We start from the raw sequence: 23,199 nt of genomic DNA, 5'->3' as shown, positions 1-23,199 counted from the left end.
CTCGTCTGCTTCGCCTTCTTCTCATCTCCAGCAACTTTCAAAAATAAAAAAAAACATCAACCAGTCAAAATGTCACCGCCTTCAGCAAACCAAGTCCGATTCAAAAGCAACAGAAAACATCAAGTCTGAGAGGGGAAGGAGAGCCGGGAGAAAGAGGGAGCTATGCCATCTCCCGCCGACCGGAGCCCAGTGGTCCTGTCGTCCTTCACGGAGCAGCAGGATGGTGTCGCTCTCTGGACTCTGGACTCGCTACTTTCCACTGGAAAGACTTCTCCGTTCCCAACACTTTCCCACCGCAAAACTTGTTCCGCTTCTTCTACTCTTGGTCCTCCTCTCTTTCGACCGTTGCGCTCCACATCCCCAGCCCTGCCACATCCTGGCCCGGATAGGGCACACCGTGCGACTCGGTGCCCTCTTACCGACCCGACAACCAGCGAGGATACAAAACGCACTCAACCGCGCTCTTGCGAGTCTCCGGCACCAAACCGGTGCAGACTTCGCTGCCACTTCCCCGCCACCACTGCTTCCCTACAACCTTACGCTGGAGATGGTGGCTCGGTCCCCTGCGGGAGGCGACCCCGAATCTCTATCTCGGAGCGCCTGCCAGGACCTGGTGGTGCGTGGGGTTTCCGGTATCCTGGCTTTTCCCCGGTCACCAGAAGAGCTCATCCAGGTGGACTTTCTCTCGTCGTTTCTGGAGATCCCGTTCATCTCCATACTGGAGGAGACGGAGCCACTCGCGACTAAGGTAGGACAGGATGCGCGTGTGTGTGATTATAATTGAGAATGTGTGTGTGTGTGGGGGGAGGGGGGAGGGGGGGGGGTGCGTGTTTATGTGTTTGATATGTTGTCTGTGCAGGGTCGGACTGATCGGGAGTCGGGAGATTTCCGGAACGGCCGGTCAAACGATCGCGGCATAGGCTAATGCAATAAAAAATATATATAGCACAGTCTTGGGCCGGTCTGCGTTTCAAAGTCCCGGGCCGTTTTTCAGTCCCAGTCCAGACCTGTGTCTGTGTCATTGCGTCTGTGTGTGCATGCGCGTGTTTCACTGGTACAAAACATCAATGTACTTTAGCCTTCGCCAACTTTCTTGCCAGGAACCGAATACAATATCCCCTTATGTGGCAGTGAATGTGTTAGTGATGAAGTGAATGAGAGCCTGTCTTGTTTGGCAGTGTGACAGCACAGCACACAGCTGAGAGGGAGAGAGAAAACCAAACCTGTCGCATCCCTTACTGGTCCAGGTCCAGTATGTCCAACCAAGTGTGCTGTGTCTATGTAGACTTGCCTGTGAGTGATGTATCTGTGTGGACTGTTAGTCTGTCTGTTAGACAGTGAATCTAACTATTATGTAAAACAGGGTCCGTGGTTTTATAACTAAAGAAAGGATTCAGATGGCTGAGCGGTTAGGGAATCGGGCTATTAATCAGAAGGTTGCCGGTTTGATTTCCAGCTGTGCAAAATGACGTTGTGTCCTTGGGTAAGCCACTTCACCCTACTTGCCTCGGGGGAATGTCCCTGTATTTACTGTAAGTCACTCTGGATAAGAGTGTCTGCTAACTGACAAAATATACATGTAAATGTAAAGAAAGATGTATTCTCTAAGAACAACATGGTTAAAATGCCATACCCTGAAATAGGTGTGTGTGAGAGAGATATGTATATGGGGAGACACAAGGAGAGAGAGAGAGAGAGAGAGAGAGAGAGAGAGAGAGAGAGAGAGAGAGAGAGAGAGAGAGAGAGAGAGAGAGAGAGAGAGAGAGAGAGAGAGAGAGAGAGAGAGAGAGAGAGAGAGAGAGAGAGAGAGAGAGAGAGAGAGAGAGAGAGAGAGAGAGAGAGAGAGAGGAGGAAGAGGGTCTGGGCAGAAGAGAGTACGAGAATGTTACTGTGTGTGTGTGTTTTCAGGGTGGTTGGGGTTGCAGGGTGGAGGTTGTGATTAGGAGGCTGAGCACTTCTCGGTAAGAATCACTCAATGTTAACAGAAGAAACACCAGCAGAGGTGTAGGGAGAGACACTCAGAGGTTGGTCTTTGTGAGAGTGTGTGAGTGTGTGTGTGTGTGTGTGTGTGTGGGTGGGTGTGCATACGTGTGTGTGTGTGTCTATGATTCTTTTAAGTGTATATAATCCTGTGTGTTGTAAGATGCTCCTGTTTATCTCCCTGTATGTATCCTCTTAAACTATGGGTGGGTATGCATGTATCTGCGAGTGTGCATTTGTGTGTGTGTGTTTGTATGTACGTGTGTGTGTCCATGTTAGTATTCCCAGCAGCAGCACCTAAGCTGTGTGCCAGTCAGTCAATCCAGCCCCAGCCGTATCTGCCTCTCTACAACTGAGCAGCCAACTGCAACACACACTCGCACACACACATATACACACGCACACACACACACACACATACACACACACACACACACACACACACACACACACACACACACACACACAGGCTCAGTAGAGTTCCAGCAAGGAGAGTGTCAGACAGGAGAGTTTCTGGATGAGAGAGAAAAACATGTAAAATCTGCTTCATTGTGTGTTTTTGGCAACACAAGGATTGCTCTTCCGACTCAAGTAAAGCCTTGTTGAATATGACTTGATTGAATTTGACGTAATACCGGGATAGGGGTGAAAGGGAGAGGGAGAGAGGGATACAGAAGTGCTTAGAGAGAGAGAGAGAGAGAGAGAGAGAGAGAGACAGAGAGAGAGAGAGAGAGAGAGAGAGAGAGACAGAGAGAGAGAGAGAGAGAGAGAGAGAGAGAGAGAGAGAGAGAGAGAGAGAGAGAGAGAGAGAGAGAGAGAGAGAGAGAGAGAGAGAGAGAGAGAGAGAGAGGTAGAGAGGAAGAGAGGAAGAGAGTGAGGAAGGAGAAAGTGAGGGAGAGAGAGAGGTAACACCAAGATAAACAAAGAAAGGGAGGAAGAAAGGGTTAAAACAGAGAGAAACAGAGAGGGAGAGAGAATCAGAGGGAGAGAAATGTTCGGACCCACTGCAAAATGTCTACCCTCATAATCATCAGTCATGAGTCAGACATGGTGATATATGTAGTTTGATATGGTCTCAGATCACCAAAGAAACACACACACTATTAGCCCATCACCCAGCAGGGGCATGGGCAGCAGGGACTCTGTCAGGAAAAAAACAAACAGCCAGTGACGTGAAGTGTGAGTTTGGAAAGCATTAGTCCCACATTAAACAGCGGCTAATGTGGTTAGCAGGGCCTCAGGGAGTCAGACTACATTAGGAGGGTCCCAGTGGTAGAGGCTGGCCTCGGTGCTTCCTCAAACTGTCTGCCTGTGTCGCTCTTTCTCCCTCTCGTTCTCTCATTCCCTTGTTCTCTCTCTTTCTTCCTCTCTACCCCTTCTCTCTCTCTCTCTCTCTCTCTCTCTCTCTCTCTCTCTCTCTCTCTCTCTCTCTCTCTCTCTCTCTGTCTCGATACCCACCCCCCTTTCCTCACCACACTCCCCCTCTGCTCTCTCACCCCCTCCCTCTGGTGAGAACAGAAGGATCTGCAGCCTGGTGAGAAAGTGCTTATTCCTCCCAATGTACTTAAGCTAATTAGACCCACTGAATGACCCGCAACTGTAAATCTGGGGCTATGTCTGCGGAGAGGATGGGAGGAGAAGAGGAGGAGAAGAGGAGGAGTGGAGGAGGACGTGATTCTGTCTCATTACGGGGATGTGGGCGGAGGAAGAAGGGAGGTCATGTTTGGAGAGTCTGTTTAGACTGCTACTATAATTCTGATGTTCAGACAGGTGTTAAGAGAGATAGAGAGGAGAGAGAGAGAGCAGGGAGAGAGAAACAGAGATAGAGAGAGAGAGGGGGGGTGGAAAAAGAGACAGATATAAAGAGACTAACCCGACGTGTCCACTACAGCGACGCAATGCTTTCCATTCATTTTCAATGGAGCCAGGCAAATCGCTTTCGTAGGGCATTGTGGGTAGCAAAGCGATGCAACCGATTAAAGTAGGGATTTTCAGAACTTTATGCAAATGAGGAAAGATTGGATTTTTGTAAATGCTCAGTTAACCTGTGTGCCTTCCCACAGTGCACCACGCTCGGGGGCGTGTCACACAGATGAATGCAGAGTTGTAGTTATCTTAAGTCACTATTGTAGTTTGTATAACGTCATGTCAAAGTGTGCAGACTTGGGTTTACGTACTCGCAATATTGATCAAAATACGACTTTTACACACATTAAGCAAAAATCCAATACACTTGCTGGATGTAGCATGGTGTTATCTACTACACACACTAGTTTCGGCTCTTTTTTTGCTGTAGGCTATTTTATTTAGAGTGAAATATAAAAAAATGTACAGTAGAAATCCAATACGCTAGCTAGATGTGGCATAATCTTATCCACTAGTCAGAAAACGGTATCTTTGTATTTTATTCAGGGTGAAAGATGAAATGTTACACAGTATGCCACTGTATGGATACTCAGGGTAACCAGTCGTGTAGCTACCACCGACGGGGCTAGATAGCTAGCAGTTCTGTTTTGTTACGAGCACCAACAACATTGGTTGTACATATAATAATGTATCTGTACGAAGAGAGACGTATGGAACAGGACTGGGTATGCAGCCACATAGACATCAGTTTGTCCTTCATCTTGAAACTGAAAGCTAGAAATGTTTACCATGGTAAATACCTTGTATCTACACACAAACGTCTAGTAACTACACACAGACACCTCGTAACCACACACACACCTTGTAACTACACACAAAAAAACTTCTAGTAACTACACACAAGCTGCCAGGAGCAGACCAAGCCAGGTGGAAGTGCAGGACACGTTTTGTCAAGGTGTTTCAAGGTGTTCCTACTGACGGCGGCCATCTTGGTGGAGCTGGGTTCACAGCAGGGTTCCACACAGGTCAGGGAGAAGCCCTGTGTGTTTCACACCCTCCTCATCTAAAGGATTCTGTTTCTTGGCTCAACGCCACACTTGTTATTGAGGAGAGCTGGGGTCAAACTCCTGGATGAAGCACTGGATTCATCACTGCTGTGCTCGGAAGGCTCCTGTTGTTGTGGTTGTTTTTGTTGTTGTCGTCACTGTTGTCACCCTCCCCACCCACCCTGTTTTCACCCTTTCTCCAGTCTGGGCAACTGGGCGAGTATGCTTAGCTGCAGCCTGTCTTTTAGAAACAATACATTTCCGACGAATGGGATTTAGCAATGTAACACTGTCACCCGACTGATTCATCCAAATAAAAAAAAATAATGCACACATTTGATGGATTCAAAAGAATTTCGACATGAAAACAAATGGTTGCTAATGTGAACGTTGGTGAAATGTGTCTGGGCGAGTCGGCTGTGTTTGAGGGAGTGTTGCTATTCCTGCTGTGAATATCACTTCCTGTCTGCCTCAGGTGAGCCAGCAGCACACACTCTTACTGGTGCTTGGATTGGTAGGACTCTAAACAGCAAACCTTGCTGGGATGAGGACAGACGTCTCTTACTGCAAGCTATCCATCCTGCACTCTTTCATTTGCTCCCTCCATGTCTTACAGACCAGCTCATTCTGCTTAGGAAAATGAAGATTAGTACATTAAAAAACTCAATTTGCCTCCTTGAATGAAATTACATTTTAATCCTGAGACCTTGCTGAATGGGAGGAATAGTGGCTTCCAACTAGCACTGTTCTCTAAGGACACACACGCGCACACGCGCACACACACACACATACTATAAACACACAGGCACACTCACAGTTCACTGAAGGCTGTTAAGCTTGTAAAGCTTCAAGCGTTTCTGTGAGATGACGACGAGGACGGCGATGGGTGGATTTGTGGTGAAAACACAGAAAACTAACGAGGGTAAAGAGCTCTTCAGACGTGTGTGTGTGGTGTTGCTGCTGCAAGCGAGAGGAACAGCTTGAAAGCAGCAGCCCTCCGAACACAAAACCAGCCGGAAGGATCCGCTTTATTAGTGTTAAGATGAGAAGCTCCTTCAGGCCCAGCCTGGTCTCTGAGATCCAGTGTGTGTCTGTGTGTGTGTCTGTGTGTGTGTGGCTGTGTGTGTTTGTATGCTGAGATATTACGTGTGTTGCCGGCTTGAGTTTCTGTATGAGTGTGTGTGTATATGTGTGTGTGTGGGGGGGGGTTGTGTGAGTGTTTTTGCCAAGGGATTTGTGTGTGTGTGTGTGTGTGTGAGATTGAGAGAGAGTGTGCGACGGTATATAATGCGTGTTTGCATGTGTGTGTGGCGTGTGAGAAAGGGCGCAGAGCTCCTGTGTATTAGTGCTGCTGTGGATCAGAGAAGGGGACCAGCAGCAGGCTGGTCACTGATGTCGCTTGCCCCTCCTGGGGGAACCAAGCCACAGCCACGTGGAGATGGAACATCTGGAAACATCAGCACTGCTGCTGGGCTCTGGGGGGAAGGAGAGAGAGAGAGTAAGAGAGAGAGAGAGAATGAGCGAGAGAGAGAGAGAGAGAGAGAGAGAGAGAGTGATTGAAAGAATGAGAGTGAGAGAGAAGCTGACAGTGGAAGGAGAGAAGCAGGGAAGGGATACTGAAGTCATTGAAGGGCAGAATACGTTGTTTAAAGGAGAGATAGAGGGATGGAAGGATGGACAGAACGATGTACCAGGGATGGAAGGTACGGGATAAAGCACATCGTTTCTCTGTACATTGGGTGGTGCTCCGTCGGGGCTGTAGTAGTAGTGAATGATAATGCACTGAAGGTAGGTTAAACACTCTCACACATCTGTGCACAACGTGTGTGTGTGTGTTTGCTTTCGTGTGTGTGTTTCAAGGTGTTATCGCCGTGTGTTTGTGTGAATCTTGGCGACCTGAGAGAGATAACCTGTAATCTGGACCAGGTGTGACTCTCCGATAATGACTCAGACACACACAAACACAAACCTATACGCACACACAAACACACAAACACACAGGTGAAGACAAACAGGTATAGACACACACAGGCACACAGGAAAGAGAGGGAGACAGAAAGATAATTACAGATAAGGACAGATGTGTTTATAAGCTGAGAAAGAAGTTCAAAAAGGAAAGTTTGGAGATGCGGTGTTCAGAGGTGGACCAGGGAGGTGGGAAAAAAATATTCTATGAGCACAGCTGCCAAGTCCATCTCACTGATTTACAGCCCATACGGATGGGTTTAGGTACCACCTGTCTGGGGAAGAACACCCATCTGTAGGAACACACACCCCCACACCCCCACACCCCCACACCCTCACACCCCCACACCCTCACACCCTCACACCCCCACACCCCCACACCCCCACACCCCCACACCCTCACACCCCCACACCCCCACACCCTCACACCCTCACACCCCCACACCCCCACACCCCCACACCCTCACACCCTCACACCCCCACACCCCCACACCCCCACACCCTCACACCCCCACACCCCCACACCCTCACACCCCCACAGCCCCACACCCCCACACCCCCACACCCCCACACACCCACACCCCCACACCCCCACACACCCACACCCCCACACCCCCACACCCCCACACCCTCACACACCCACACCCCCACAGCCCCACACACCCACACACCCACACCCACAGCCCCACAGCCCCACAGCCCCACACACCCACACCCCCACACCCCCACACCCCCACACACCCACACCCCCACACCCCCACACAACCACACCCCCACACCCCACACCCCCACACCCCCACACCCCCACACCCTCACACCCTCACACCCCCACACCCCCACACCCCCACACCCCCACACCCTCACACCCCCACACCCCCACACCCCCACACCCTCACACCCCCACACCCCCACACCCCCACACCCCCACACCCTCACACCCCCACAGCCCCACACCCCCACACCCCCACACCCCCACACACCCACAGCCCCACACCCCCACACACCCACACCCCCACAGCCCCACAGTAGATCTGTCATACACATCTACAGACTGACCCCTGGAAGACAGCAGCTGGGTGTAAATCGTATGCGATGTGCTGAGGCATCAGATTCATATTCACATCATCTCCAGGACTTTTTATGGGACTGAGCCACACAGATGGGCCCAGAGGAGGGATGGAGGGTGGGAGACAGACAAAGAGAGGGTGGGGTAAGGAGGGATAGTTATATACAGGGAGGGAGAGATGGAGGGAGGGAGGGCAATGGAGAGTGTTGTGTGAGTACTTCTTGTGTGAGTACCTCAAGAGCTTTCAATCCACCCTGCCTTTTACCATAAATACACACAGGCCGACTGGCAAACCAGCAGGTAGACAGACAAACATACAGGCAAATATGCAGACAGACAGACAGACAGACAGACAGACAGACACACAGAGAGCTGATCCTCTGTTGTCACACCACCAGATCAGTTCCTGTTTCACTTCCAGCAGGACTCCAGTGTGGAGGAGACTGGACCCCCCTGGAGCTGTACCCCCCAACCCCCCGACCTCTCTTACAGTCCTGCTGGGGGGTAGAGCACTTCCCCTGCCAAGACCTTCCCAGCACTCACACTCTGCCACCAATATTACTGCCAACATTACTGGCTGCTGTGTGAATGAGTGTGTGCGTGTGTGTGTGAGTGGGTACCTCAGTGTGTAGCCAGTGCTGTGGTGCAACCCCGGTTATTCCTGTTCATTGTTGTCTTTCAGAATGCTGGCCAACAGGGAGAGGATTGGCAGATGGGGTACGTGTGTGTGTGGGGGGGGGGGGGGGGGCAGTCAGGGCAGGCAGTGGGCGGAGTCAGCAGCCCTCCCATCTTCCATCCAGGGCTTCATTCAGTAACGGCAGTTAATGAATTAGGTTGACTTATTGATCAGTCAGGAAATGTACATACACGAGTGCGCACACACGCATGCACACACACACACACACACACACACATGTGCTCACAGCTGCCATAAATCAGTGTTTCACACAGCTCACGAAAACTGAACTATTCAACCTCTTGTTCCCTCACCTATTTGCTTAGCAGGGGGAACGTTTCCATTTCACCAGTTCTGTTGTTCCAGCAGCACTGTTTAAAGGTGGAGAGGATCAGCGAGGCCCCAGTGAGACAAGCAGTCTGATTAGCTTGCAGTGAGAGTCCCAGCCCTCGCCAGTGCGGCCAGAGCCTTCCTGCAGTCCAGAATGTTCTCCAAAGTCCAGAAGGCCTGCAGGCTCCTAGGCCTCTCACACAAACAACACTGACTGTTTAACAATGCCTGTTGAGTGTTCCCATTGATCCCAATCCATTTGGGATGCCTGTGTGAGCGAAGAGAGAGGCTGGAGGAAACATGCACACACGCACGCACACACACACACCACGCACCACGCACGTACACATATGTCTAGTACCTCCCTCTCACATACACACACACGTACACAGCACCACACAAACACATGTGGCTTCACAAGGGAGACACACTCACTCAAGCCCACACACACATGTGCAGGCAAGCTTTAACACAGTCTAGTGAACAGCCTCCCTCCCTCCCTCCCTCCCTCCCTCCCTCCCTCCCTCCCTCCCTCCCTCCCTCCCTCCCTCCCTCCCTCCCTCCCTCCCTCCCTCCCTCCCTCCCTCCCTCCCTCCCTCCCTCCCTCCTTCCTTCCTTCCTTCCTTCCTTCCTTCCTTCCTTCCCTCCCTCCCTCCCTCCCTCCCTCCCTCCCTCCCTCCCTCCCTCCCTCCCTCCCTCCCTCCCTCCCTCCCTCCCTCCCTCCCTCCCTTCCCTCCCTCCCTCCCTCCCTCCCTCCCTCCCTCCCTCCTTTCCTTCCTTCCTTCCTTCCTTCCTTCCTTCCTTCCTTCCTTCCTTCCTTCCTTCCTTCCTTCCTTCCTTCCCTCCCTCCCTCCCTCCCTCCCTCCCTCCCTCCCTCCCTCCCTCCCTCCCCTCCCTCCCTCCCTCCCTCCCTCCCTCCCTCCCTCCCTCCCTCCTCCCGTCCTTCCTTCCTTCCCTTTGTCCATCTCACTCTGTCTCTTTCTCTTTATCTGTTTAAATTTCACCTCCCTGTGCTCTGTCCAACTTTATCTCTCCCTTTAAATGCTTTGAAAGTGTTTTTTTTCCTTGCGTCATTTTTCATAAGTAAACTCTTATCTTGTTTGCTTAACTCTTTTCTATGCTCAAAATAAGAAAACTTTTTTCAATTATCCCCCCAAACCACCACTGAGACCATGGGACAGACGCAATATTTGGCAGGAGAACATCCACAGAGAGAGGAAGAGAGAGAGGGAGAGAAAGAGAGGGAGAGAGAGAGAGAGAGAGAGAGAGAGAGAGAGAGAGAGAGAGGGAGAGGGAGAGGGAGAGGGAGAGGGAGAGAGAGAGAGAGAGAGAGAGAGAGAGAGAGAGAGAGAGAGAGGGAGAGAGAGAGGGAGAGAGAGAGAGAGAGAGAGAGAGAGAGAGAGGGAGAGAGAGGAAAGAGGGATGAGGATTTGAAGTAGAGAATCCGCAGTGACTCGGTTCCAACAAGTCATCTTTCATTTTTATGACCTCAATCAAGTGTCCTTGAAGCCCAAAACACAGTCTAGTCCAGTGCCTCTTATCTAGATGGGGAGATCCAGTGTTGAACCAAACATAAGGAGCACAACAGTAATGAATGTCACTCACCACCCCACCCCCCCCCACCCAACTCCCGCTCTAGGCTACTCTGGCTCCCATCCAAACACAAACGTCCTCTCCACTGTCTCAAACGGAGCACCACGGTTTGATACGCGTTACATTGACCGTGTGTGTGTGTGGTGTGTGTGGTGTGTGCGGTGTGTGTGCGGTATGTGCAGTGCTGGGAAGGATACTTTCAAAACGTATTCCGTTACGGAATACAGAATACATGCTCAAAATAGAATTTGTAACATATTCGGTTATTCTAAATACTTGGATTACTTCCACATTGCTCAAAATAGAATTTGTAACATATTCGGTTATTCTAAATACTTGGATTACTTCCACATTGAATTGCATTTTATACTAGGTTGGCCTATAGGCTAATATATTATAACATACCATGATATCACATCATGGCCTACATTTTTCATAGACAGGAGGACTTGGCATGTAAGGAATAAGATAACATAAGACAGCAGCCTAACTGAAGACATTAGGCAGTAGGCTAAATGTAACTGCACTAACTGCACATTGAACCGCATACTACAAAAATCTAATCGCAGTCTAAGCTATCACAAGCTCTCGTCTCTCGTCTCTCGTCATCTTCCGCTTGTCCGGGGATCGGGTCGCGGGGGCAACGACCTAAGCAGGGAGGCCCAGGCTTCCCTCTCCCCGGCCACTTCCACCACCTCTTCCTGGGGGACCCCGAGGCGTTCCCAGGCCAGCCGAGTGACATAGTCCCTCCAGCGTGTCCATGGTCTTCCCCGGGGCCTCTTCCCAGTGGGACGTGCCCGGAACACCTCACCAGGGAGGCGTCCAGGAGGCATCCTAATCAGATGCCCGAGCCACCTCAGCTGGCTCCTCTCGACGCGGAGGAGCAGCGGTTCTACTCTGAGCCCCTCCCGGATGACCGAGCTTCTCACCCTATCTCTAAGGGAGAGCCCGGACACCCTGCGGAGGAAGCTCATTTCGGCCGCTTGTATTCGCGATCTCGTTCTTTCGGTCACTACCCATAGTTCGTGACCATAGGTGAGGGTAGGAACGTAGATCGACTGGTAAATAGAGAGCTTCGCCTTTCGACTCAGCTCCTTCTTCACCACGACGGACCGATGCAGAGCCCGCATCACTGCGGACGCCGCACCGATCCGCCTGTCGACCTCGCGCTCCATTCTTCCCTCACTCGTGAACAAGACCCCGAGATACTTGAACTCCTCCACTTGGTTCAGGATAATTTGAGCTAATGTTAGCTAGCATGTCAAACAGGGCTAAAGGCTCTGGGGCTAGGAAATCAGCAAAAAACGTCAACTAATCAGGTAGCTACCTGATACAACTATAAAATAGCAAGGTGACCAGTAAAACTACGACACCGGCTCCATCTCTACCTCTAGAAGTTGCCTTAATTTATTTAGAGAGTGAATAAACTTGTGAAACAGATACGTATCGTCATGTAATCCAATGATTTCAACAATGTAACTGCATTCTAAATACCAATTATTTAAATTGTAACTGTAATGGAATACAGTTACTCACTTGTATTCTGAATATGTAACGCTGGTACATGTATTCCGTTACTCCCCAACATTGGGTGTGTGTTATGCGTGTGAATATCTGTGTTTGTGTTTGTGTGATTTGAGAGACAGGGAAAGTCCCCTCCCCCTCTGGGCCCTCATCACCCATTGGCCACAGTCGCTGGACCCTCATCGCCCATTGGCCACAACCACTGGGCTCGTTGGCTGATTGGGTAACAATCTGGGAGTCCTTGGTGTGCACCAGGGTTGCTGTCTAGGGTGCTACTGCTGGTGTCTCTGCCCACCCACTGTGTGTGTGTGTGTGTGTGTGTATGTGTGGAGGGGGGTGGGTGTGTATGTTTGTGTAAATTGCATGGAAAGGAACCTTCCCTAAGACACCATCTCCAGAAAGTCTTCGGTTGCCCTTGTGGAGTGCGGGCAGAGACACAGACTCACAGGAGTGTGTAATTCCATCTGTCAGTCTGGGCTACACAGGGGGACTCTGTGTGTGTGTGTGTGTGTGTGTGTGTGTGTGTGTGTGCATGTTTGAATGTGTGCGCATGTTTCTGTCTGTGAGTGCCAATTTGTATGCGTGCGTGTCTGACTTTATGTGTGTGTGTGTGCGTGCATGTCTGATTGTGTGTGCGTGTGTCGGTCTGTATGTGTTTCAGTGTGTGCACGTGTGTTTGCGTGTGCGTGCGTGTTGACTACTGTGTGTTTTGTGTGTGTGTGTGTGTGTGTTGATGACTGTAGACACCCAGGAGGATTGCCTCCTGTTCCTGCAGTTTACCTGTCTCCACCTGCTTCCTGAGATCCAGAACATGCTGCACATTTCCATTCCCTCTCTCTTATTAACACTCCCTCTTTCTTCCAGTTCCCCCTCCCTCCTCCCTGGCCCTCATTCTCTTTTCTTCTCCCAGTCTCTCTCTTTTCATTTCTAGGATTGCCGTGCAAAGCTTGAATCCTCCTTGTCTGGCCTGTTCCTAATGCATGCAGCTAGAGCCCTGGAAATGAAATCTCTATTTCCTGTTTTGGTCCTCTCTTTGTTTCTTCTACTCCCTCTCTCCCGTAGTCCCTCAACTGTTTGTCATTTTCTGGCTCCTAAAGCGACACTTTTATTGCGTAATTTGTTTTTTACTCTAACTATTGTTGTGGGGGTTTTATGACATCCTTCTGCTGTCTCTTCTGGTCTATCACCACCCAGAACTTTCTGGAGAGCAGAATTCCTCCCAGGAATAGAATGTCTGATGCTGGGAATGGAATGTGTGAAGTTCTGATCCGTAAATGTCATTTCATCTGTTGGGCCCTTTCTAAAGGTTCTCTCTCTCTCTCTCTCTCTCTCTCTCTCTCTCTCTCTCTCTCTCTCTCTCTCTCTCTCTCTCTCTCTCTCTCTCTCTCTCTCTCTCTCTCTCTTTCTCCATGATAGCACTGAATCAACTACCAAGGGAGTTTCTCTCTCTCTTTATCTCTCTTGCTGTATCTCTCTCTCTCTCTCTCTCTCTCTCTCTCTCTCTTTCCCTCTCTCTCTCTCTCTCTTTTCTTTTCTTTTCTTTCTCTCTTTATTTTACTTTCTCTCACCCTCTCTTCTCTTTCTCCCTCTCTTTCTCTCTCACTGTCTACGGCACATGTTTAATCTGATAAACCAAATGCTCCCCGATGTTGCTCTACCCTTCAGAGCAAGCAGTCTCCACCTTGAAGGCACACACCTGCCAGAGTATCTCCTGAAGCCACACACAGTCACACACACACACACGCACCCTTTGCCAATGAACCCCCGCACACACACGCACACACACACGCGCACACAATCATACGCACACACACACACCTGCCAAAGTCTCTCCACACGCCACCAACCACCTTTTCACTTTGAGCAGTCACCATAAAAAATTCTGAGAGAGAGAGAGAGGGGAGGGATGAAGGGAGGGATGAAGGGAGGAGGGGTGGAGAGGCGCACGCATGCAGGGAGGATTTTATTTCTGTGTAAAATCATGTTATAAGAGCAGCACACAGGATGTGAGCTGGAAGGAGTGAGGCAGGAGGATGGAGATAGGATGAAGTGGGACAGAGAGAAGGAATGAAAGGGACAGAAATGAATATAGACGGCGAGAGAGAAGGCGTGGAGAGAGAAGGGAAAACACGATGTAGGCAATGATGTTGTTCCCGAGACAACTGCCTGAGATCATCATTACTGCTGTAGTTCCCCCTGGAGCTCCTACATCCTATCTCAGCCGTGTTAGAGTCTGGAGGGGGAGGCTGGAGGTGGAGGCTGGAGGGGGAGGCTGGAGGCTAGAGGTTGGCGGATTGAGGGCAGTGGCTGGAGGGGTGTGGGTGAAGACTAAGACGAGGAAGAGGCCGGAGAAGGGGGTTGGTGGTTTGAGGCCAGAGGCAGGTGTGTTGAGAGTGGAGGCTGAAGGAGGCTGGCAGGTTGAGGCTGGAGGTAGGGGGTGGAGGATGCTAATGACGTTAATGAAGGTTGTCCTACACTGTCCCCTGTGTGTCTACACACCTCCACAGACTCCCAGGGTAAATAGCTTACCAGAGGCAGAATAGCATGAATATCAAGAATATAATCTACACACACACATACACACAACACACACGCCACACACTCACACAGCACGCACACAGCACGCACACAGCACACACACAGCACACACACACATGCTCCCTAGGGAGGAGAGCAGAGAGGAAGCAGACTGCTTACTATGCAGAGAAACACCTGAGGAGAAGATGATGTCTGATCTGTAGTTCATTAAACATTAAGCATTAATCAAATGAGATCATTAATCTCCACAAGATTATCTGTGATATTTCATAAATTATGATTCTGTCTCTGACCTGCAACACACTAAGACACAGTCACACACACACTCACAAATTTACTGAGACACACACACAACTTCGCACAGACACTCACCCGCACAACTTCGTACAGACACACACACACACACACACACACACACACACACACACACACACACTCTCTTCTTTCTCCTCTGTGGTCTTAATCAGTCAGTATGTGTGAGCCTGGCTCTTTGATGCTCTTTACATGTTTCAATCAACATCAATCAACATGTGAACTGCTGCTAAGCATATCAAACCGAGAGAAGGACAAGCACGCACACAAACACACTCACACATACACACACACAGCCACATTTACACACAAACATTACATTTTTCAGACCAGCAAAGAGGCTTGTTTTTTCCGGATTTAAATATTAAAATGGAAGATCATTGTCGATCTTAGAACATTGACGGTCCTACATAATCATACACACACACACACTCACACACACACACATGGAAACACACTCTTTGCTGTTCTGGTTATAGAAGCTCCACACACTCAGAGGTTTGCCAACTAAGTAAATTACTGTTGGCACTGAAAAGACTATCGGTACTTAAAAGGATCTGACGCACACTCTTTTTATGAATGGAAATGAAAGGTGACTTTGTGGGTAGAGAAAAGAGAGGGGAGAGAATAAAGAAGTGGGGAGAGACAGCGAGAGAGAGAGAGAGAGAGAGAGAGAGAGAGAGAGAGAGAGAGAGAGAGAGAGAGAGAGACAGCGAGAGAGAGAGAGAGAGAGAGAGAGAGAGAGAGAGAGAGAGAGACAGCGAGAGAGAGAGAGAGAGAGAGAGAGAGAGAGAGAGAGAGAGAGAGACAGCGAGAGAGAGAGAGAGAGAGAGAGAGAGAGAGAGAGAGAGAGAGAGAGAGAGACAGCGAGAGAGAGAGAGAGAGAGAGAGAGAGAGAGAAGCTCCCTATGGCCAGTTAGAGAAAGATGATTGTTCTGAGCGCTACTGGTTATCGCATCATTAGTGTGAAGATCCCAAAGCTTCTTATCAATGTACTCCTCTCTGGATCAGAACACTGCTGGGTCCATCTAACAAACACACACACACACACACACACACATAGACATACACACACACACACATGCAGTACTTGTCTCACACACTGACAAACACACACCCTCATCAATCCACACACCTAACACACACACAGACACAAGCACACAAACACACATGAAACACTTGACTGCAGGCACTCACACACACAGGAACCCTGAGTGCATACAGACAGAGCCCAGGCACTCACACACACAGGAACCATGAGTGCATACAGACAGAGCCCAGGCACTCACACACACAGGAACCCTGAGTGCATACAGACAGAGCCCAGGCACTCACACACACAGGGACCCTGAGTGCATACAGACAGAGCCCAAGCACACACACACACACACACACACACACACACTGTGTTATCTTCTTCTTAAATTATATTTTGATTAGTGATGACTGAGTTTTTGTTCTTGATAAGGAGTCCCCCCCCACACACACACACACTCACACATACACATACCCCTCGGAAAGCGTCGCTATTGTCTGATAAGGCCACATAGGACACGTGCAGGACGTCTCGTTCTGATGATGTCATGAAGGGACTAATAGAAGATTAATGGTTTGAAGTCTCCTCCCATCAGGGACATGTGAAATACCAGACCACCTGTGGACCTACATTACTGTTATCATCCTGGCCCTTAATGTGTTTTTGTGTGTGTGTGCCCCGATGTGTGTGAGAGTGTCAGTGGTTATGTGTGTGTGTATGCGTGTGTATGCGTGTGGGTGTGTGCGAGTGTGTGTAACGGTTGTTCAGCACCGAGTTTCTATGCATTCTCACCTCAGACACTGTTGTCATAGACATCAGTAGAGAGGGCAACACACGCCACCCGGCCTCCAGCCTCGTGGCTACGGCCGAACACCACCCGTGGGAACGTCCCTTACCAACCCAGACATCCCAAGTTGCAGAAAATAATTTCCAGGAGGTTCACGGGCACGCAATCCGGGCGCATGAAGTACCCCCTCAACCAGCACGTATAACCCCCCCCCCCCCCCCCCCCGAAACGCTCTCATGACGCGTGATATGCACCTGTCTCTAACATAAATGACCATTTCACAGTCTCTCGCTCGCTCAATTTCCAGGAGATTGTATAGCATTTGCCTGCGTCAGGGAGCCGCTATTTAAATGCGGTAGACTCCCGGACCTTCCGGGAGACTTGGGATGTCTGCCAACCCCACTTGCACTCATACTATATTACTATATTGCTTTTATAAAAATGTTTTATGGTCAACCAATTAACATTTAAACACAGATATTGATTTTAAAAATATATGTTTTGCCATTGTTCCTCCGCAACGAAAAAAATTGTTCCATTGTCAACGTTAGCTGCGCTATTAGCCCGAAAGCTAACGTTATGCTAGCAAGACTCAAAGGCAATAACATTGTGTATGGTTGACAAACAATACATATATTTGTAGAGTATGTTTGACAAGAAGATTTACTTGCTAACCAGCCATGTCACATGTCACAAACAACAATAATTTGACAGTATGTTTAACAACAAGACTAGCCAGCTATCGAGCCATGTCATTGTCCCCAAATAAAATCAAGATTTTTTTGAAGAAAATAATCGCCCACATGCAGAGTTGCTGCTACTGTCGTGTAGGCCGCAGCCTGTCTGAAGTAGATTGACTAGCGAGGTGAATAGCGAATGGGATGTGAGATGAGCGGTTACGTGACACTGACACAGTACATTATGAAAAGAAACATTTTTCAAATAGGTTACAACAAATTTTGAAGTCACTCATTGTTGTAAATAAAGTTAGCTTGTGTGGAAGGCTGGGTTTGAGCTTCCTCAGGTTGCTTCTTAAGAATAAGGCTCAGGAGAGGGTTCAGTTTCAGAAGCAAAGGTTCTTTATTGCATCAGACAAGAAGACATTCGTTGAGATTACTCTTCGCTCAAGAGTTAATCTGCCATTACAAGAGATTTGATACAATATTTATACAGTTGATTTGGACATCCCATAATGGTACTTTGACCCTGGGCGTGACTGTTGTTTAGTCTGTGGTAAGCTAGTTTCCCCTACTTTCGGATCAAGGTCCTAGTTGAATCTGCCTGTGTTCCATATTTAATCTAGTCGCCCCATAATGTCAGCCTGACATTGATAGAAGTTTGCTTGTGAGTGCCCCTTATCCCATGGTTAGTCAATGATGTTGTTGATTTTGGCTATGGGAACACTTAGATGACTGTTTTGTCCTAAGATGTTTGTATAGGTCAAGTGTGTGTGTGTTGATACCAGTTTTCTGGCCTTCCGCACTTGTTAAAGTCTTTCAAAATTGTAAATGGAGGCTTTGACTCGTCTCTGTTATTATGGTTACTTATCAATATCAACGCATATGTTTCATCTCAGAGTGATTTATTATTAGCTGTGAAAAGTCAGAGTTGGGATGTCCTGGGATATTTCAACTCATGGATTGTCTCTCGTCCAATCAGAAACAGCTACACAAGTCGATACAACTTTGGTAATCTTCACTTATGACATCATAGACACGTCAGACATCTCCACTCATGATGATATAGACAGAAATTTAGAGAACTCAATATCTTAGAACTTAGTATCTGCTCTCCTTATCCCTTTTTACTCTTCTGTACTTGTTTCCTCCTCCGTCTCTTTACCCTCTCTCCTTCCCCTTTCCCGTCTACCTCTCTCCATTTAATCTCTCTCTCTCTCTCTCTCTCTCTCTCTCTCTCTCTCTCTCTCTCTCTCTCTCTCTCTCTCTCTATCTCTCTCACCCCCTCCATCCCCTTTCCTGTCTACCTCTCTATTTGTTTCTCTCTCTCTTTTGCTTTTTCTCTCTCCTTCTCTCCATCCCGGTCTCTGTGTAACTCTCTCTCTTTCTCTCTCTTTCTGTCTACCTATCCATCGCTCCACCCCCCCCCCCCCCCCACACACACACACACCCTCTCTCTTATAGAGATGGATGAAGGCGGATGTTTAAGACTCGGGTGGAGAGCTCTGCTGATTGGTTGAATCAGGGCAGGTCATTTACTCACCACCAGACCCATCCATAACCCTCCACACACACTCACATGCACACTCACTCCAAAATGACTTCCGTTTTTCTCCTATTGAGCATAGTTAGAGTTTAAGTATTCAACACGTCCAAGGCATAGGGATCATTTTCATGTGGACTTCCATCACACAGACACACATACACTGACACACACACACAAACACACACACACACTGACACACAGCCTCAAAGTCGGATGGAAACATGAACCCCAACAAACCCCAAAGGTGCAGACTCATTATGAGTGTAACGCGTGTCCCGGGGTGCGCTGAATAAATGTGTCCCCTGATTCCCCTCTGAAGTTCCTGCTTCCTGTTTCCTGTGTGACACTCCCCGGGGGCTAACGCTTAATGACATCACAGCAGCCCACATTAGGGCTGGGGACCGTTTGATATCACTCACAGGGTAACTGAATAATGTTGACATTATATTCGCTCCGCTGCCGGCTGATCACATTACAGACTTGTGAGAGGCCATCTGACACCCTGACAGCCCTGGAATCCAAAACAGCCTGTTTTCCAAACGTACACGGCCGTGATTACGGCTAACTGCCTCTTCTGCAGTGAGACACTGCTTTGCTAACAGGGCTGTATGTCGGAGGGTAAGCAGCTGGGTTAGAGTGGTGCAAGGCAAACACAGGGAGAGGGAGGGATGGAGACAGGCAGAGACAGAGAGTGAGGGAGACAAAGATACCGTACAAAGAGGAAGAGAGAGAGAGATTATATACGGAGGCGGAAAAGACAGTTAGAGAAAGAGAGTGAGTGAGTGAGTTAGTGAGTGAGAGAAAGATATAGTATATATACAGAGAGAGAGAGAGAGAGAGAGAGAGAGAGCAAAGAGAGGGAGAAAGATATATTCAATAAAGAGAGAGAGCAAGACAGTCAAGAGAGAGAGAAAGAGGGAGAGAGAGAGAGAGAGAGAGAGAGAGAGAGAGAGAGAGAGAGAGAGAGAGAGAGAGAGAGAGAGAGAGAGAGAGGCGTGGAACCTAGTGCCTCTCCACCCGTCGTGCCCCTGACGGATGGTTAGGGCTCCGTTGTAATCAGAATATGTGGGCTGCAGCAGCAAGGGATGACTCACAGCTGTAAATGAGATTACAGAGGCAATCATGACTCAGATTAGCCTGGCCGTGTTTTCCCCATCTCCTCCACTCCGCTCGTCATCACCATCCATCACCATCACAAACACTATCATCGGCGGCCATCAGTGCCGGCACACCAGGAAAGTCACTTAGATTCTTCTCCTGTATTTTGTTTTTCCCTTTGGCGTTGGAAAATGAACATCTTTTGTTTATACTAAAATCCCTCTCGCTTAATAAAAGACGGCTTGCGCTCCGATGGAGGATCGCAAGCTGCTCCAGGCTGCGTTGGGAAGCGGGAGGAGGGATGGGGGGGGAGGGGGGAGGGGTGGGGGGTCTATCGTACATAAACACGGCGAGCGTATCTTTGGTCGGCGCGCCAATCTTCTGTGCGTGTGCTCGCGTGTGTGTGCGGATCAAAGGGATGCACGACAATCCGCCGAGCGCGTGCTGTTTCTGCTGCTGGAGAGATAACTGGCGCTCCAACACTGTCCTCAGCTCTGATGCTGCTGCTTCAACGCAGGCCTATTAATGCTGCCTGGAAATGGAATGGAATATTCCCTCTCCTCTGTCAATCAACTCGTCTGATCAGGATGGATGGCTTCACAGAAACCGTCTCATTTGATGATCACAGAACTGTCAAATAGTTCTTGAGCGCAGTTCTAGAATATATTTAGAACAGTTGGAACCTTCAAGGCGTCTGCTTTTGACCGATAAAGCGCTAAACTAGGTTACTTTAATGCTTAATTGCTTTGAATGAATGCTTGTTTACACTACGCAGCCTGAATGTAATATGACACCACACCATATATCTGGACAAAAGCTCTCATGGGTGAGTAAGTGAGTAAGTGAGTGAGTGACAAAGCATGAATGTGTTCCTCCTCTTCCCAAACTTCATCCATCTCCTTCTCATTCTCTTCCTCCCCCTCCCCCTTCCTCTCCTCCTCTTCTTCTTTCTCCTCCTCCTGCTCCTCTACCTCCTCCTTTTTCTCCTCCCCCTCTATATTCTAATACTCGACCCACCCATCCTTGTCTTCGTCCTGCTCCTCTTCTCTTCCTCCCCTCCCTCGCCTTCATCCTCCCCCTTCCCCTCCTCCCTCTCCACCCTTCCCCTTTCTCCACCTCCTCCTTGTCTTTATCTTTCTCCTTCTACTCCTCCTCCTCCTCCCCTCCATCAGCTCCTCCTTCCACCCTTCCCCCTTCTCCACCTCCTCCTCCCCCTCCTCTAGCCCCTCCTCCTTCTTCTACCCTTCTCCACCTCCTCCTCGCCTGTCTTGGCCCCAGGGGAACACTGATGCGCTCTGCTTCTTCATCATTCAAATTAATTTGGAGCCGCACTGAGAACAATATTCCATCAAATGGTTCATAAACTACACACACTACACTTTGCAAACTGCACAGCATTTCACACACCTAACAAACACGCACGACATGCAAACACACACGCACCCACACCATTTCTTCGGTAAGACTGGTCTTATGCTGATTCTGAAATTGAATCACATATTTTTCTCACTCTTCTCCCCTTTCATGTGAAACCATGTTAACACGAGAAAGTGCAGGTGGAGGCGAGAGAAGGGGGAGAGATAAGGAAGAAGAGAGGTAGATGAAAGGAGAAGAAAGGAGGAGAGGAGAGAAGAGAGGTCGGTGAGCGACGGAGGAGAAGAGAGGTAAATAAGTAAGGAGAAGCAGAGGAGAGATAGATGAGAGGAGAAGTAGGTGGAAGTGGAGGAAGGGAGAGGTGGAGGAGAAGAGAGCTTGAGGATGGAAAAGAGGTCTGTGAAAGGAGAGAAAGAGCGAAGGAGGAGAGCTAGAGGGGAAGAGAGAGGCATGAGCGGGAGACTACAGGAGAGAGGGGAAGAGAGAGGCATTAGCGGGAGACTACAGGAGAGAGGGGAAGAGAGAGGCATGAGCGGGAGACTACAGGAGAGAGGGGAAGCGTTGAAGGATGGGTAGAGAAGAGGTCAGGCGATGAGAGGAGAGGTGGAGGAGAGGTAGACGACAAGAGAGGAAACGAGATGCGCTTGAGAGGTGGAGGAGCAGAAAGGAGGAGAGGTGGATGAGAGGAGAGGTAGATGAGAGGTGGGGGGCCCTTTTCCAGCAGCTTTATAGCATCGTCAGTGTTCCCTCGGATCACAATGGCTGTTTTACGACCTCATAACCCCCTGGTGGAGAGACTAACAAGGTCCTTATGTTTAATGGACACAACTCCGCTAACACTCACCTCCCCTCGCATACCTGCCTCCAAAGGCCAGAGGAGGCTGGACGAGATGAAGCGAGCAGCCATTTAAATCCAATCAAATCAACACTTACTTAAAGTGCATCTCCAACACACACAAGCCCCCAAGGATGTGTGTGGGCGTGTGTGCTCAGCTCCACTTCTTCTTTTGGCAGACAACACATTCGCCACTACAAGCTCCATGACATCATACAGCCGCCGGTTCCTGATTGGCTGATCCTGCCTGCTGCTCCTGTTGATGGTGAAAACATGCGTCCGTAATTCTGTTTGTAAATCTCAAAAGCTCAACGGCTACCCCTCGGCCTGAACTGTGAAATAGGATTTTGAACCTGCTGGGTGTGTGTCCAATCTGGTGTTAGGACCGGGCGCTGTGTATCTGGGTCGCGATCGGCTGCTTCTGTCTGGACCAACAGGCTGCTGGGCCCAGATAACCGACCTCATTTACAAGCCTAAGTGGCTGGCAGCTCCAGCTGCATGACTGGCGCATGGGGGCGTTTGTGTATGCTTAAGTGTGTGTGTTTTCGATAAATATGTGTGTGTCAGGTAGTGTGTGCTCATGAAGACGTGTGCATATGCGTGATTGTGTGTGTGTGTGTGTGTGTGTTAATGGCTGTGTGTACCTCATCCCCTTCATGGTAAGGGAGATTACTGTCTCACATTATACTTAGTGCCGGGGGACCTGGGGAAAATTAGGGGGAAATTAGACAACCCGTTTGCATAATCACACAACACAGCGGTAAGTGCTTGGTTACCCCACAGAGCATAATAATCTGAAACAGGCTGCACAGAAGAGGCTGTAAACTGTAGCTCCAAATACAACCATCCATGTGCTGCAACATATTACAGTCACAGCTGTTCATTGACAAAAATATATGGTTTTTGAAAGAATTCAATTGACAAGAATGTGTAGTTCAATTGCAGTTAAC

General features: G+C 49.2%; 1 pseudogene; it reads left to right on the top strand.

Moving 5' to 3' along the window:
- Nucleotides 1-220: 220 nt before the first annotated feature.
- The window catches only part of LOC146299132 (glutamate receptor ionotropic, NMDA 3B-like), a 49,968-nt pseudogene continuing 26,989 nt past the window's right edge, over nucleotides 221-23,199 (top strand).

The sequence above is a fragment of the Hypomesus nipponensis genome, chromosome 3 (genome assembly GCF_054491055.1).
Source record: "Hypomesus nipponensis isolate SF chromosome 3, ASM5449105v1, whole genome shotgun sequence".
Taxonomy (NCBI): Eukaryota; Metazoa; Chordata; class Actinopteri; order Osmeriformes; family Osmeridae; genus Hypomesus; species Hypomesus nipponensis.
This window is presented reverse-complemented; position numbering and strand designations above follow the sequence as displayed.